This window comes from Cryptotermes secundus, unplaced genomic scaffold (assembly GCF_002891405.2).
Source record: "Cryptotermes secundus unplaced genomic scaffold, Csec_1.0 scaffold941, whole genome shotgun sequence".
In the NCBI taxonomy this organism is placed as follows: Eukaryota; Metazoa; Arthropoda; class Insecta; order Blattodea; family Kalotermitidae; genus Cryptotermes; species Cryptotermes secundus.
Window position 1 is genome coordinate 347,081 of NW_019739977.1, and position 18,653 is coordinate 365,733.

At 40.6% G+C, this 18,653-nt stretch overlaps 1 non-coding gene across 1 annotated transcript; it reads right to left on the bottom strand.

Annotated features, from left to right (window-relative positions):
• Nucleotides 1-13,743: 13,743 nt before the first annotated feature.
• Nucleotides 13,744-13,815, bottom strand: Trnaa-cgc. Its single transcript has one exon. It is a non-coding gene; the product is annotated as a tRNA-Ala (tRNA).
• Nucleotides 13,816-18,653: the final 4,838 nt, after the last annotated feature.

The following is an 18,653-nucleotide window of genomic DNA, read 5'->3' on the forward strand; positions in this document are numbered from 1 at the left end:
AAAAAAAAAAAAACATCGCGGTCCACAAGCTTCAGGGGGTCCGTCTAGCCGCACCTAGCCCACAGTTCCAACCAGAGCAGTTATCAGCTCCAATACAAGTCGCAAAAGTCGATCAGTGCTCTGCTGTTCCATCGGCAGGGAAACTGGAGGGGGTGGACGGGGAAACAATGTGCAGGAAGAGAAGAAGGCAAACACAGGGTGTGCAGGCAGACGTCTATAGGTTGTTACGCAAATCACCAAACAATTTATGCTTACTTGCAAACGACAAAAGTCGTACTTCTGTCGGTTTATTACGTGTTTCAAGTTCAAGGATAGAACAGGGCATGATAGTATCAACAAAAGCGTTTTTAGAAAAGAAGTCGCTGTGCAGTAGTACCGTAGTAGGAATATGCAGATAGAATGAAAAGTATTTTCCCGCAGCCTGAGAACGCGGCTGGATTTTAAAGCTACCTCACACGGAGAAAAAAAAAACTAACTAAAATGGTAAGGAATATCACAGAGCTGCTAGGCTCTCGTAAATATACAGCTTCCGGTTTCAGAGAAGACATGGCATATACTGAGCAGCTAAGCAACTATAGTGTTTCAAATAGGGCTCTACTCCACAGAGTCACTGCCTCTGTTCCATGTCTTTTATTTTACTTATTAAAACGGCGATTTAACTAATATCGGAACAGAAAAGCAAGCGTCAAAGTACATCATTTGTCTTAATATGCTTAACATAATTACTTAACTTATTAACAGGCCCAAATCCTGATTATGTGGGGGTAGATATTCAGTCATTCAAAAAACAATTTCTATGATTATAAAAACGGAATGTCAATCACTCTCAACAAACTATTACCAGTATCGCGAGCGGGTCCCGATTTACGTCAGTCCAGTTCGCCTCACGACATCATTTTTCTTCCGCTGCTGCTTTCCGTAGCTCGCGCATGGCTGTTTCGGAGTCATATTCATCTATTATTTGCTGTACCTATATCTTTACGTCCCATTAGAGTGTTTTCAATATGAGCCTCTCACAAAGCGGCAGAGTGTAGAGTGGCTGAGTCCAAAGAAGCCGAAACCAAAGAAAGTGAGCATGCAAAAGAGTCGAGTAAAGACACTGCTAACCGTTTTCTTCGATTCCAAAGGAAACATTCACAAGGAATTTCTGCCAGAAGGTCAGACAGTGAATTCTGATTATTATCTCGGAGTCTTCCATCGTTTGTAGGCGAGAAACCTTCGAATTCGACCTGAATATCGAGAACAAGTTTCCTGGTAGCTCCTTCACGACAATGTCCCACCCCACAAATCGAAGGTCGTGAGCAATTTTTTTGCCAGAAAAGGGATCACAGTCCTTGATCATCCTCCGTATTCGCCAGATTTGGCTCCAGCAGATTTCTGGTTGTTCCTAAAAGTTAAGTTGGCGATGGAAGGAGACCGTCACGACACAATCCAGGACATCCAAAGGGAATGTACCGCAGTTTTAAATGCGATTCCACAAAAGGAGTACAGTGACTGTTTCCAAAAACCTTTAAATCGGTTCCAGCTATGTATTGGTTCAGAATGAGACTATTTCTAATAAAAATAATGAAATTTTGAAAATAATTCACGTCTTGTATTTTTAATGAACACAGTCCTAACAGAACCTGGACACACTGTACCTATATCTTTATGTCTCTTTAGAGTGTTTTCAAATACAAAGTTCGGGAGCACGTCATTTTCATTTCCGCGGAGATGTTTTAACCATTCCCATTTATACTAATCTATGTTATTACTAAGTGAATATATATTTAATTATTTCGCATTCTTATCTGTCAAAAGCACTATATTCTTAAAGAAGCAGGGCATGCGGGATAAGATTGAAAGCGCTAGAATGATAAAAACAGATGGTGTCAAACTGACGCTAAGAGAGAAGAGTAGTAAAATCAAGATAAATTATCAAAATCGGTGATGATGGATTTAGATTTAGAGGAACGACGCTGGTTAGGATTTGATTTATACTTCAAGTAATATTGTCACGTGTAGGGGGGTTACGCATGACGAATATAACTGGTTCTAGTTCGGATGATTGGATTTATTGGCACTTCGGTTACAAGTTATCTTAATCAAACCCAATTATAGCGCTATCGCTATTCTACATGCTTTCAGATCATCGTTTCACATGCTCTAGAACTATCCGTCTCCACTAGTCGTCTCCTGGCAACTGATCTCAACACAGAAACTAGCACTTCCAATCGCTATGAAGTCTTCTTGACATTTTTTGTTCAATCACCTTGGAACCTCGGAACTCAAATAAATTCATCTCAGCTGCAAGCGGACTCTTGTTATATAGCCGCGGCGCGGATAATGCAGAGAACACAGTTCTACTGTTGCGTGGAGCAGACCACACAGAAAACACAAGTCACATAATTGCTACTCAGCTAGTTCACTAGCGCTCTGACTGCTGCTTAGCAACGAGATATAACATTCGTTCATTAAGACACAGCTTCCATTGTTGCGCATTGGAACGTGTTTACGGAGCCGTTGCCTGGCAATGTGTTGGCCAAATCCGTTACAATATGGAACATGGTCATGAATACCGAAGTCAAGCAGTTTGAACAAACTGCTGAGATATAAAAAGATCTGTAATTCCAAACAGAGGAACTGTTGCCGTTCCACAATAAAAAAAGGAACAATTGCTGCTTGATTCCAAAAGGTAGGAAAATTCTGCTGATATAAACTTAGAATAAATATACTTTGAAATCCAGCACAAAGATTTCATAACAACCTTTTACAAAAAGTCAGGGAAGTCATGAAATCCACAGATTAAGATTGTTTTAGACGTGTCAGAACTTTACAAATATTCGATAAGGAAATGATTTAGAGCAAAAGATAAGAAATCAGTAAACAGTGGAATGAAAATACTTACTTACTTACTTATTGAGCTGAGCCCTTCTTAAGGAGAAGCAAAATCTGTAGCTACCCAAGATTTTCCCAGCATTTTATGGAACCCGAAGGTTCATTACCGTGTTGACAAGAGCCCTCCACTGGTCCCCATCCTGAGCCAGATCAATCCAATCCATACCATCTCATCCTATCTCTCTAAGATCCAGTTTAATAATGTCCACCCACTTACGCCTTGTCTTCCCAGTGGTCTCTTTCCTTCTGGCTTTCCCACCATGCATTCCTCTTCTCCCCCATTCGTGCTACATGCCCTACCACCTCATCCTCCTTGACTTGATCATTCCAAATAATAATATTAATTCAGTTTAATGCATAACGAAGAGCTTCGTAACTTGTGCTCTTAGCCAAGTATAATTATAATGATCAAACCAAGAAGGATGCAATTTGCAGGAGATGTAGCATGCATGTGAAGAAGAGGAATGACTGTAGGATTTTGGTGGGAAATTCAGAAGGAAAGAGGACACTAGGAAAACCTGGACGTAGGTGGTAGGATAATATTAAACTTTATCTTAGAGGACTAGGATATGGAGATATAGATTGGACATATCTGGCTCAGGATGGAGACCAATGAAAGGCTCTTGTGAAAGCGGTAATAAATCTTCAGGTTTCGTAAAATTTTGAGAATTTCTTGCATGGTTGAGCGACTGGAGGATTTTCAAGAAGTGTTCAGCTACATAGAGTTAGTTATATAATTCAGTTCAATTCTTTGCTTGTTTACATACTGCGGGCTTAACAGCTCAGTGAAAAATTACAAAAAAACTTGATTGTAAATTAAGTCAGGAGCACACAGACTCTCCGAATACTGGTACTCGTAATGTTAGGTGACTCTGTGAAGTATATTAGCCTGTGTATTAGATGCCTCTCATTCAAGTGCCTACATTTCTTTTATTGCTAGTGGGGTGGGACTAAGTCCCTTGTACTGCGGCCACTTCTGCCCTAGTGTACCAGCCCCAGATGATAGGTGAGGGTGATAGTGAAGCAATTGGTGGAATGAAGATTGACAGGGGAAACCGAAGTACTCGGAGAAAACCTGCCCCAGCGCCACTTTGTCCACCACAAATCCCACTTAACCAGACCCGGGATCGAACCAGGGCTGCCGCGATGGAAAGCCAAGGACTAACAGCTTGAGCTATGGCGCGGCCATGCCTACATTTAGTATCTCCATAGCGATGATATCAAGGTTTTAATTGAGATGTATAAAGCGTAGAAAGCAAGATGAATCACGTTTATTCCCCTTGGCAAATAGGCAAACCTCTTAGCGCCTCAGGAACGGGGAAAGATGCAGCGAGGCAGACACTTACTCCAAGGTGATAAAGAATGATGCGTTTATTTAGGTTCATAACTCTTTCCCTCCTCGTCCTTCTTCGCTCACTACCCCTCGAAAGATAAGATATAAATTTAGCTGTAGGTGAAGGATGGAATCTCGCCAACTGTCGCTTTAAAATTAGAATTAGTTATGTAGTATTGTTCACAGGGATCCAAATTGCCAGACGAATCTTTCCTTCCCTGACTTTGTTTATAACACTCAGTCGAAAGGTCTAAACTGCTAAACACTTCTGCCGTTCCACTGTGATTTGTTCCAGAACTCTGTGCTGGAAATTTAGGTCCCGCCTCCTCCCAAGACGTCATTCCCTTGTAACCATCCTAATTTAGGTGGCCAATCGGTTATGGCCTTTAATCGTTTAATATTGCATCACTGATAGATTAACAAGCAAAGAGATGGGTATATTAACTGATTATGGCATAACAATGTCCTAAAAACTGCTTGTAGTGTAAAATAAGCAAAAAAATATACAATTTTAAATTAAACCCCGATTACTATGGGATTAAATAGCTCAAAATAAGATCGGAATATATACATGAGTGGTGAATGGATAAGAATTTGGAAGGAGGTTGTGGCCTATCGCAGTAGTAACCTGGGGCAGAGGGGAAAATTATGAAATGTGTCTATCCGAATAACATAACCAAGGTTCGAACCGAGTACCCCCCAGGTATGCAGCTTTTCTGGCACACAAGCCTGCTGGCTCTGTTGAGGCTAATACAGATCTTGCCGTTGACGATTCAGGTTTGTAATAAATGGCAGTACAATCTTTAAGAGATATTAATCCTACAAGATAGGATCATTAACGAAATGCAAACATTGTGATCAGCAGACTTGGCTACAAGACGCAGATGCTTGGAACGCCAAACCTGGCAGTAGAATATGAATAACTAGATCAGTAAATCGCCGGTCACGGTAGCCGATTGATCTAAGGCATGCATTGTCTTCGCTCGATTGGAAATCGGGATCGTGGGTTCGAATCCTACTCAGGGCATGGATGTTTACTTTGTGTGTGTGTGCGTTTTTCTGTGTTTGTGTACAGGTAGAGGCCTTGCGACGAGCTGATCACCCTCCCAAGGAGTCCTACCGAATGTGTAAGATCTAGAAAAACCGAAGTGAACGGAGAAGTTCATGGAGGTAGGCCTAGGCCCACTGGGGCTGTAGTGCCAAGGAAAAAAAAAAGATGAATAAATCCCGTATGCCCAAAAGAAAGCTGGAGAGTACAATCATACCTATAAGGCATGTATATTCTTAAATAATTTCGTTTATATTCATACGACTAGATGTTTACTTTTTTTTAAAATCCCTCCTGCCATCTCGAGAGTGCAGATCCTCTCTGTACATGAAACTGCCTGCATTTTCTATTGACTTATTATCCATTGCAGTCTTTTATCTTATTCATTCTCTCCTGGTTAAGAGCTATTTTCTTGGTAGAAAGTTTTGCCTGAAAGACTTCCGTCGTTACTTTAAATAAATAAAGTTTGTTTGCAAATTATCCTTCAAATCATCATCTGCTGCTCAAATAACTGCTCGTAATTTATGTTCATGCATTATATGGTACAAAATCATCACGTAGGATTTATGTACAATAGAGTATACCGATTGGCGTTGGTCAAATTTGTAGGGCTATTCTTTTTTTTTCCATTGGAACTGAAGCCCCAGTGGGCCTAGGCCTACCTCCATGAATTTCTCCGTTCACTTCGGTTTTTCTAGATCTTACACATTCGGTAGGACTCCTTGGACGGGTGATCAGCTCGTCACAAGGCCTCCACCTGTACACAAACACAGAAAGACGCACGCACACTCAAACACTAAACTTCCTTGCCGTGAGTGGGATTCGAACCCACGATCCCGGTTTCCAAGCGAGCGAAAACAGTACATGCCTTAGACCGCTCGGCTACCGTGACCGACTTCTCTCTATACACTCGTAGTTATTTATATTTATGTGTGTTTGTAAAATCAGAACGTTCCTCTTCGTTTCTGTTTGTTTAAACTGACGGTAACAGGACAATGTGCATAGATTATCAAGTACGAAGACATAAAAAAGTACTTCTACAAACCGTCTGTAACTGACAGAAAAGGCAGACGTATCTAACTCACTTGCCCAGTGCCCTCTTTATGTGACAGAATCTGCAGAAAATTGACACAGTGCGGCAATTCCCATAAAGACCACGAGGTCAACCGTGATTTGTCGCAGCTGTCTTTCTTGCGGAATATGCACTTAAGATATAGAGCTATGTAAGGGAAGATTATTTTCCATAAGGTTTTACGACTCAACGAAATTTAAGATTCGATATTTCAGATATATCTTCCTCTGACTCCATTCTCCAAAGCCGAAGTGCCATCACTATCTGTGGAACAGAGGAGAGGCGCAGACAAATTGCTTTAACATAAACGCGAGGCATACAATTCTTGGGAAGATTAATTAGTAGTTGGAGAAACTTCGTCAGAGGAAAAGAATGAAGGTTAATCGGTTGATCAAAGCTACCACACAGATTCACAAACGAAATTAAAATTATGTAGACTTCTTAGAGACAAACAAAACATCAAACTGCTTTTAATTACACAAATACCAATACTCTAACCATCTATGAATAATGCATTGATGCTAAAAACATTTTGATCGTGGAGTGCTACACCATTCAGATCAAGTGAAATATCTCTGAGATTTGAGGTTTTCACGGCGGTCTTCTGGAATAGCGCCATATAGGTCTTGTGTAAACCGACGTTTCGGAGGAACATATCTCCTCCATCCAGCCACCTGCTCACGCCGGTTCCTCGTACGCGGTCTTTTCTACCCTGAAAATGGAGGGGATACTTTCCCCCTAAACATCGGTTCTACAAGTTCTACACGGCGCCACACCCCAGAAGACGGCATTCTTCAAGTGAAATATCTCTTTGGCTGTTTGCATTCGAACACATTTTATATAAGTCTTTGCTTAACTTCCAAAGAGCACGAAGTGAACGAATATAGAAGAGGTCGCGTCGTCCATTTGTCCACGTGCTATATCGCCCAAAGCGCAGAATATACTTCAGTGAGATTGACCTTAGTTCGCGTAGGCTCAATGTAATTTCTATTTTCCATGAAGCAAAAATTTAATATAGATTTCCTCAGAGACTTCGCTAAACGGTAAAATACAGTGCTCTTAAACCTCACTCAACACTAAATTTTTGTTTCAAATAGTTGTTGGTGTAGTAAATATTAAGGAAGTACCAGACAGGAAAAAAATAATTTCTGGTTCCGTGGAGCAATTTGCTTCACATTAGATGGATTTTCACTGCAATAAATGAACATCGAGGCCAATGTGAAGGAAAGTAGCAAAGAATGCTTTGTTAAGAAACTGGAAAGATTGTTTTCATGATCCAGTGCGAGATTAAGCTGATCACAGTGGTCGCGCGGTCTAAGGTATGAGCTATCTTTTCCCGGTCGAACACTGGGCTCGTGGGTTCGAATCCCACTCGAGGCATGGATATCTGTGTGCATTTATTCTATGTTTGTGTTGTTTTGTGTGTAGGTAGCGGTTTTTCGACGGGCTGATCCACAGTCCAAGGTGTCCTACCGTCTGTGTATAGGATTAAGAAACTGAAAATTGGCCAAGATCCACAAGGGCTGTAGAGCCATAGATAGATAGATAGATAGACATACATACAGACAGATAGATAGATAATGGGAGACTAAAAATGGACGCATTGTTAATCACAGCAAGCTACAGTGTCAAAGAGGATCATTTGGATGGAAGTTTGTTTCTAAATCAAAATGAAAACGCATGTCTTTTGTAGGTGGCAGTAACTTCGTTGTTCACGAAGAGATTACATGCATGTCAAGAAAAATTAGAGCATGTGTTTTATGAGACAGCTTTCTTATATTTAAACGTTTAACACAATTCTAACAGCACTACAGAAATCTCATTTAAAATATACTGTAGGTAAGCTAAGAATTAAAATAATGCATACCGCACGAGCAAGGCCCAAGTTAGTGCCCAATGCTTTCTGAACACAACTTTTTTGTCAGTACAGTAGGTATGTATTGTGACGTGACAGTTAATCCTGACAGAGCAGCGAGAGAGTGATATTTGAGGGTGGCTGCTTGCGTCATTACGTCGTTCTCTCCTCTCCTCTCATCTCCCTCTCACTCAAATGAATTGTCTGCCAATGTGCAACAGGACAGTCTGGAAGCAGGGGCGCATGGCTCATCGGGGCTAGGCTTATTAGGCAGACTACAACCCTGCTCAGCTAGCGAATCTATCTGCTTTCTCGGTGGTGAGGCATTGTGTCGGGTAAATACATTTAGTGGGAGTTGGTTCTGGGGGGGGGGAGACGCAAGTCTAGAGCATGCGCCTAAATATACACAACAGAAGATATCCCTCCGCAGCTTCTCTTCGTCCTCACTCCATTTTCCTTCTCTCTTGTTCCTCTGACCTCCAGTAGTTCATCGCGTTCGTCTCTCCCAGCGTCTTATCTCCATATTCGTGTCTCGTTCTTCGTCATTCCTTATGATTCTGCTTCCGTTCAATTCTTAACGGCTTCCACGCCTCTCTTTCACTTTCTGTAGCGTTCTCTACTTCCCGGTTTCGCCTGCTTTTGGTTCATCTCAGTCCCCGTCGCTCCTCAAGTATGCTGAGCTTCCTCGATATCTACACATTCTCTAACAAGCTTTCTTTGTGTGGATTTCTTTAACATTCCAACAGACCTCTGCAGTTCTGCAACCTTTGCTCCCGTTCTGTTTTGTATCATGAGCTGAGAGGGCTCAGCCTCGTTGTATAATATTAACCTAATTTTCCTAGTTCTTCCACAGTCTGTTTTTTCTTGTATATGATGCGTCCTCTGTAATTGGAAAGTTTTTCTTCAGCCTAGCTATGTATAAAATTGCTATTATTGCAGATTACGTTTAAGTTTTCTTCTTTCTTAATTATCTCTTTTCGTGTAGGCCCTGCAGTATTTACTTTTCCCTGTTTTGCATAAGTTGTGGATATCTCTCCTATGTATCTCATCAGAATTAGACATTTCTCAACATTTCATTTGTTGCGATGCATTTCTCCCTGCGCTGTATATATCCCCATCCTTCCCTCTAAATCATTTTCATTCCATTCCATTTTCTCACGCCTCTCCCGCTAGTTTCATCGTTACGTATCTCTCTCTTTCGTTGCACTGTTGCGCTAACCCCACGAGTCGCGTCACTTCCGTGACGCATTACCCCGCTTTCCCCTCTGATATCCACTGTCTCTCTCTCATACCTCAGCATCCCATAGAAGCACTTCTTCATTTGTTGACTCTGGGTGCGCGACACTACACTAAACTAATCAATACGTTACATTCGGCCCTGGTCGGATAACTTCGGGAACTGTTCGTGCCTTAAAGATCCTGTACCCGTCTTCCTCACGGTTGCATTGTTTCCTATCACCGTTCTACAAATACATTTCACTTAGAAAATGAGTAACTTCAACCCTCCACAATCAGAATGGAATGCATTTACTAATACACTCTCAAGAAGATTATAAGCGAATTGTTGCAGTTTCTTTTGGCGCAAGGTTACACTTGTTGCACAACAGAAATCAAGTGGCCTGGTGGATGCAGTACCCTTTCCCCCCCCTTTGGCACTACAGCCCCAGTGGGCCTAGGCCTACCTCCATGAACTTCTCCGTTCACTTCGGTGTTTCTAGATCTAACACATACGGTAGGACTCCTTGGGCGGGTGATCAGCTCGTCGCAAGGCCTCTACCTGTACACAAACACAGAAAAACGCACACACACAAACTAAACATCTAGGTCCTGAGTGGGATTCGAACCCACGATCCCGGTTTCCGAGCGAGCGAAGACAGTACATGCCTTAGACCGCTCGGCTACCGTGACCGGCCGCAGTACCCTTCCGGAAAACAAAAATATATCACTCCACCGTCGATCCGGAAATAATTTTCACTGCCAGATGACGTTAGTGGAATTCAAAATTTAGCGGTATGTATTTGTAGTGCCAGTTCAAAATACAGCGCTTCCATGTCAGTGCACGTCATTAAGTCTGTGAGAAAAGAATGGAGAAATTTAGCATTCATCGCTTTATTGATGATCCTCTTTTAAAAAGTGTCAAACTTTAAAAGTGGCTTATAACGTCAGTTATATGTTACTTCCTCAGAATAGTTTATTTCGCTATGTAGAATTCCGTAGAGCTACTGTCGTTTATGATAAACCTGCACCTAGCACAAATAGGCCCTGTCCATGTGAGATGGTCTCTGTCTGTGTTTGAAACCCGAAAAACAAATTTCTTAAAGAGTTCTGTCCCTTAAGATGCAAAACATATAGTCTGGTAAACGTCAACTGACATTTCAGAGGAACATACCACTAATGTCAGGTTGAAAAGTAAGTCAAGCAAGAAGCTACTGTATCTGAAAGAACAACAGAAAAAAAAACACGACTCTTATTAAGTGAAAGAAGACAGTTGTGAGGTTAAGAACTGTTAATTTGTTCCCGTGTTTTCATTTAAGCAGCAGGGCATGAAGAGGAGCGGAGGTTTTAAACTGGGCACTAGATAATTTCTTCACGCCAGAGCTCCTTACCCGAGGCAAATGAGCTTTGGTTACCAAATGAACTGAGAGTGAATGGTTTCGGGCTCAACGCCTCAGAGAAAGAATTTCTGCCCAAGTTGGGAATCGAATTCCGGTCATCCAGTCCGTATTCCAGTGTCGGTCTGTACTGAGTGGAATGCCCTGGCTCTTAGTATTGCCACACTGTCTGATATGTAACAGATGTATTTTAGAAACATACTTGAATACAGTAGGCCAGGCATACTATTGTACATAGAGAAAAATTCCGTTGTTACGCGGGTTTCCGGAGACAGAATGAAGCCCCGCGTTATCAGCAACCCACGGCATTTCGGAACTCTCATGAGATATATTTTTAGAGCGAAATTTTTTGGTTATAACAAATTTAGTGTCCAATTACAATAAAATGATATCGTATTTATGTTTAAACCCATGCCTTTTTAATCGTTTTCTTAAGTCTGATATTTTATTTTGGCGCTACAGCGGAAGGTGTTTCTTCTCCACATACGTCTTAATGTACTGCAGATGTAAAAGATGGTGAACACTATCATTCTGTCTTGCCATCCAGTACAGCCGGAAGGTCCCGGGTTCAAGTACCGATGAGATCATTGGATTTTTTCAGTTGACGTAATCCTTTCAGCCGCACTATGGCCCTCGGGTCGACTCAGCCTCTAACAGAAATGAGTACCAGGAATTAATTAAATAATTTTCCTGTGGAGTAAAACGCGGCCGGCATGTAAGGCTGACAACCTTACCTCCATCTATGAGCCGATTGTCTAGATAATGTGGGACCCTCGACATCTCACAACCCTATGGGCCTCCACGGCCTGTTACAGGGATAGCTTTACTTTTTACTTTTTTTCGGATCACCGTGTTTCAGTTTACCGTTATGCCTAGCTCTTCCTGTACTGTATACGTTTTACTTGTGATGGACGTAATTCAAACTCTTAAATCGAAGAAAATAATATAATTGTATGAAGGATACAATAACGTATTTGTCAAAAAGACTTTAGAAACGTATACTTAACTATCTTAGGCTGGGTGTGGTATTTCCAACCTGCCACTAAGATTCCAGCATTGGAGGGCTTTTCCTTCGCTCATGGAGAGTAGCATCGGTGTCTCCCTTGCATATCATGGATCACATGCAAGGTCAGAGCAACCAACTAGACACAGTCGTTTCAACGAAGTTGTTTACGAAGAAAATAAATCGCAGTGAAATTAAAATAAAGTTGTTTGCAAAAGAAAGGGAATAATTTTGGGAGACATGACTAGATCCGCGATATAGTGAGACGCATTGTAACAGAGTTTTGCCGTGTGTTCTTTGCAATTTTGATTACATAACTGCCATGGATTTTTATTTTTTGCCGAGCCAGATAAATTAATTCAAATAAAATCTACCATTTCAAAGCAGTACAGAGTAGAAAAAATAGTTTTGTGTTTACTTAAGTATTTAACATTCTGAAAAATACAAAATTAAAACAAAAGCCCAAAATTTTAACGAGTTCCATATCTCAAGTTATATATATGCACTCACGTAAGACGAGCACTTTCTGAAGAAAACAAACAAACAAACACTAATCGTCTACTTTCCTTCCACTGTAATTTAAATAGCTGACACAAGTGGACAGAAAACTATAGTATGTATGCGCAATGAAATCAATAAAATAATTAAATCTGGGAGGCTGCAATGTTGGTATTACTGGTGACAGTAATTCATGAAGTACATCGTTGAGATGGCCTCAGATGACATGACGATCAGTTCAGGCATTCGAATAATATTAAGGGGTTTTCAGCAATTTGAATAATTTTAATGTTGGTATTACTGATCAAAATGTATTTATGAAGTACGCCGTTGAGATTGTTTTATGTGGGATGATATACATACCAATTTTCATGAAGGTTGATTCAGGCGTTCAAGCAATATTAATGTTTTACGTACAAAAATCGAGTGGCTGTAATTTTGGTATTATTCTTGGGGAGGACTTATGAATTACGCCATTGAGATTGTTTCACTGGGATGATATACATCCCAAGTTTCATGAAGTCTCATAAAGGCGTTCGAGCAATAATTAAGTTTTACCTCAGAAATTTGCGGGGTTGTAATGTTGGTATAACTGATGGGACGGGTTTGTGAATTACGTCAGGGCTCATGTGCCATGATATAAATTCCGAGTTTCATAAAGATTGGTTCAGCTAATCAAACGTTAATAAGGAGAATACACACAGACACACAGACAGCAAATTAATATGTGGGAAGTCATTATATGAAGAGACAACCACTAGTTGAACTGTCCTATAGTATTTATTACAGTTGCACAGTATACACGGACGAACTTGAGTTTGAAGAATTGAAGAACAATAATAACAAGAGTGAACTCCTTGAACACTGAACTAGAATTGTAGAACCGCAGAAATCTAGAACTGTGACTTCCACTCAATGTATCTTCTTATGTAACCTAGAGTCGGACATATAGAAAACATGTCACTGTCCGTATTGTTGTAGGCTTTGCATAGCAACCGCTGTTTACTCGTCGTTGCTAAGCAATGAAGCTCGCGTTGTCACGCTTGCTTGAATGTGGGCAGTTCCCACATCACATTTGCCTCCGTTTATTTCTTTAAAATAAGGAAAGTGGGCTATATTGTGCTCGTAAGCCTTGAGTTCGATTTCAGCATTATTTCTATAGATACCGCGACCTAACCAAACCGGAAGTCTCCCGGCAGCTTGTAGTGTGGATCCTTCAATTCTATAGTTTTATGAAATCCGTTCCCTAGCTCAGAGATGGAAACATTGTGTGGTGGGCGGACGGACGGACGATGAAGTGGTGCGGCCAAGTTCAATTTCTGAGCTTCTGGCAAGGAACACATAAAAGTGTTCTGATTACCGGCTTTAGAAATATGGTTAGTTGCCCATTACAAAATTTGATCAATTGTAACAATCCGCTTGTTCGGATGTTTCAATAAAAATTTTGGAGGAGCTGGGATTTGAACCCAGGACTTCCTGCATGCGAAGCAGGCACTCTACCACTGAGTTACACCCCCGACAGGAGCGTGGTATGAGAAACACCTTGAGATAAGTACATTCAATGCTACGTTTTGGTATACGTGATAAACACAGCCCTAGACCTGCGCGCTGACATAGTTCTGGATGCCCAACAGTTAATACAGCGTGTGCGCAAGACTGTGACGTCATAAGGTAACCACTCTGAACTGTGTAGTACGTGATATATTAACCACTATGTAAGCCCACGCGATAGAACACGAACACGTGAAAGAAACGGTGCTATTAACAATTACATTACCAAGACAAATCTTCATTCATGCTAATGTTGTGTAAGTTATTCGTAATGTGCATAAAATTTTGTACTTGTTTCATACGTATTTTGTGAAGTAAAAAAAAAAACCATACGTAGTCATCACACAACGACATAAAGAAATTTTTCCCAAACATAAAAACACATTTTAAGTTTTATACTAGAACGTTTAACCAATCGGAACTAATAATTCTCCTCGGTTATTCGGAATTTTGCTAGCGGTAGACGTTTCTTTTGCAACATTTCCTCGACTGTCCTCAAATATTTGTTCTTCTTCAACGAGTGAGAGACCAAGTTTCATGTCAATTCGATTAGCAGCTTTAATTACTATAGTTTTATTTATTTTCACCTTGAGAATTATGTAAATGAGACGAGACGATACAGGATGCAGACCTGAAGTGCATCAAACATTCCAACGAATTTAATTTCGCAAAAATAATATCCGTTTGTTTCAACCGTTCATACATTTTGAACTTAGCTAAATTTCCAAAGGATTTATTAGCCATTCTTTTATTATAATTTGGCATGCATTCTGGTGATGAGACGTGAATGTATGAAGTATATGTTTACACGCAAGAACATGCCATTAGCATAGAACAGTAGCTGATGTGTCCCTTTCAAACCAAGTTCCTACTGATTTAACAGCAATGATAAAATCTGACGAGTTACTTTAACAATACGGTCTTTAAGTCTTGTTCGGTCTTATTATAGCTCCACCACTGGGGTCGTGTTTTCCAATCCCGAGTGGAGCATGAATGTGTTTTGTTACTGTGTATCCGAAAAGACCTCAATATGAACACATTTCATTCTAAAAAAGTCTTATGTAAAGCTTTAGGGATTCACTGTTAAAAAATATTCAGGATCTGAAGAAGCTACAAGATTTAATGATGAGGAAGTTTCGCTCGCTACATCCGTCATGTTGAATTTTTCTTGACTTATTTCTCTGCCCTGAAGATGGAGGCGATATATTCCTCTGAAACGCCAGTTGACTTTTAACCGACTACACAGCATTATATCCCAGAGGACAGAAATCTTGAAGAAGAAAAATATTCTAAGAGAAACGGCAGTCTCGATACTTGCCTGTATTTATACAAGACACTTGATATGGAATTAAATTAAGAATTTTGTCTTAAATAATTTAAGAAGTTATGAATTTTACGCAATGCGTAACAGTTCTAGCGCGTTTTCTATATTATTTTCTGTTGGATTTCAAGGCATGAATGCTAAGTTACCGTTGTCATATGAACAGCGTAAAATTGATTATTTCAAGCCAAACACACAGGTTCTACTTTCTGAGATATAACGCAATGAAGTCAGTTGAACGTTAACTGATATTTCGGAGGAATATATCGCCTACGTCTTCAGTGCAGCAGAGCAAGCCAAGCAGGAGGCTAACTTGAAGCATGAATTGTTCTTAGTTACTGTTCAATCCTGAAGATGTAGGCGGAATTTTCCCCGAAAACGTTCTTGGACTCTCGCCGGATGCACGGAGTTGCCTTCTATAAGAAAGAAGTACTTGTAACGACATCTGCGATAAACTGAAACCGTACAGAACATTTATACACGTATTTTCAATATTCCTTTCCACATTTTACATAATACACACATCAGGGCTAAAATCATGAAAATTATAAATAAAGAACAATTAATTTTTTAATTGAAATGTTTAGCGGAAACACGAGAAGTTTGCTTTTTCATGTCGATTGCTTTCCTGTGGTCCATAAAACGACACTTCGGTAACACAACCAACTACATTTTAATAAAATATTCTTTATAAGCTTGTAGATCCATAAATTTTGGTGGGAGAGCAAGGGACTTCTGTAAGTGCCGCCTGAGTTCGAGAGCCTTCGCATGTGCCCAGATGACCATTCTTGAGTGGCAAATGTAAATTAGGAAATACACGGTGTGTCTACATTATTGTCGGAGTCTCCGTTTATAGTACACTGAAACCCCGACATTAATTTAGAATCACTCTGTATATGAATAGAATAGTTGTTCGTTTTTAATTGTCTCGAAAAGTGTAAGGCTTACAGAAGGAGTGAATTCGACATAAAACGAGGGGGTAATTTTGCTGCATAAATTCCTTTCGAAACATTTTTCGCTCTGATAAATAATACTGAGTCACATTCGAGAGAAGAGACGAAACACAATTAGGTCTTCTTATAAAGTGCCCTTTATTGTTGTACGATTTTAACGAAAGTAGCAATGTGTCGACAAATTTTATTAAAACTCTACAGCACAAAATTTCACGAAAATCCGTTTAGAGTCTATCGAGTTGTTTCGTACGTAAGCCTATAGGCGTATGGGAGGAGGTACGCAAAGAGCGAGTGAATTTAATACGCTTTCTGCAACATTGCGAGCGCACCTAAAATGATTTTCTGTGTTTTGCGTGGCAGTTCCACAGACGGAAGGAAAATACACTCAAATGAGTATATACACTTTGTTAAAAATCTCATCATTTAAAAGCGAAAGCCTATATTCGAATACCAGATTGATGGACCCCTCTGTCACGAGGCAGAACAGACAGGCACATGCCTCTCTTTTCGTTGAATGTACGACAGGTGGCATCGATCTCAGGGGATTTCATTCCAAACAAAGACTTCGTCCACGGCTGCTGTTGGAGAGGGCATGTCATTACCTGTGACATGCCAACAATAAAGGGACTCGTGTTTACTGTAATCTGAGAGCAGGTGCCTATATTTTATTCGTGCGAATCTTCTACTTTTCACATTAACCGATACGATTTCTCAGAATTGAAATCATTTTTATTTCTGAAGAGGGCAAGATAAAAACCGCTTTTCATCTTCCCTTTGAATTATCACTATGAAGGGTCAAGGCAACCAGGGGGTGGGTAATAAATTAGATACCTCACCACGTGGCTGATGTTAATTTATTTCGTGAAAAGATATTGTCACGTGATTAAGTGACTATAGACGGGGTTCGGGTTGGTAATTGGGTTTATTGACTACTTACAGATCGTAATTACAAGTAACTACTGCCCTATCGCTAATTCATACACTGTATAATTCACTACAGCACGAACTAAAACCTCTTAGTCTGCTGTGTCTTCACAAGTCGTTGCCTGATAGCGGCTTTTGACGGCGGACTTTCCTCTTACTCTGGTTTCCCGAAATATCCACGCGCCTCAGCTACCAGCTTCTGAGAGCAACGGCTTACAAAGACTGAACTGCAGCAGTCCTCTGACTCACTCACTCACTCACTCATTCATTCATTCATTCACCAATCAACCCTTCACTAACTCCACTGACTACCTGAAATCGATTGCTCGCGTGAAATAGCCTCGAAGCGGACCACATAGAAAGCACCGGTTCCACCAGTACTTAGATTGTTGTGCGCGGGCCGCTGTTTAGCAACGGCCGTTCTCACTATTTATCGGTCGTTGCCTAGCAACGGGTACACATGGTACAGTACATACAACAAAAAGAAGTAAGAGAGAAGTCTCATTCCAAAAATGCAAAACGGAATCGTAATATAAAGACAGCTAACAAAAACATCGAGTAAATTTCAAGTAAATGGGAATTAAACAAAACACTTAATTGTATTCACGTAGAAATAAAAGCAGAAACAATTCGGTGATTCGGAGATGTCTCAGTTGGTCCCGTCTTTAATGGAGCCCGACGACTCACTGTTTCGTTAGTACAGAACGTCGCTGGTCCCGATCATGTACAATATGAATCCAGCCTGTGTCCTCACGTCCTATTTCGCTAACTATTGCACTGGTAAAGGTAAAGGTAAAACTATCCATGTAGCAGGCCGTGGAGGCCCATAAAGTCGTGAGACGTCGAGGCTCCCATATTTTTTAGCCAATCGGCTCAGAGATGACGGTGAGGTTGTCAACCTTACGCTCCGGCCCTCCTTTACCCCCAAGAAATGTTCCTGGTACTCATTTCTGTTAGAGGCTGAGTCGGCTGCAGGGCCATAGTGCGGCTGGAAGGATTAGGTCAATTGACAAAAATCCAATGACCTTACCGGGAATCGAAACCGAAACCTTCCGGTTTGCAGCATAGTGCATCAACCGACTACACTACAGCGTGTCCCTAAGTATTTCAGCTTTTACACGTAATTTTGCGTTATCTCTGAATTGTTCATGAAGAGATTCACGATTTGTGTGCACTTCATACTTTATAATCAGTGTTGTTATGAATTCTGTGATGTAATGTAATTTATCGTAGTCTTTGAAAGTTACAGATGCCTAATACCGGACAAAAGCATGACTTCTTACGTGGTCTATACGAACACACTCCTCCGAAATCATTAACCGAGCTTAAAATATAGTACATTAGACTTGAATATTCTCGTAACACATTTGATTTGAGCGTGAAAAAGATGTTTAATATACCGCGTCAAATATAGATAAAAACATTCATGGACCTACTCGACATGTTTTTGCCGATGACTAACATTTCCATAGTTATGTAAGTAGACCTGTTGCTGAAGCATATCAGTAGCGAATAAATTCAACAGGAGTGTTCACGATGCTCTCGTCAGATACATTTGGAGAGACGATTAGAAATGATGAATTACTAAGTGTCCGGTTTCGGGACC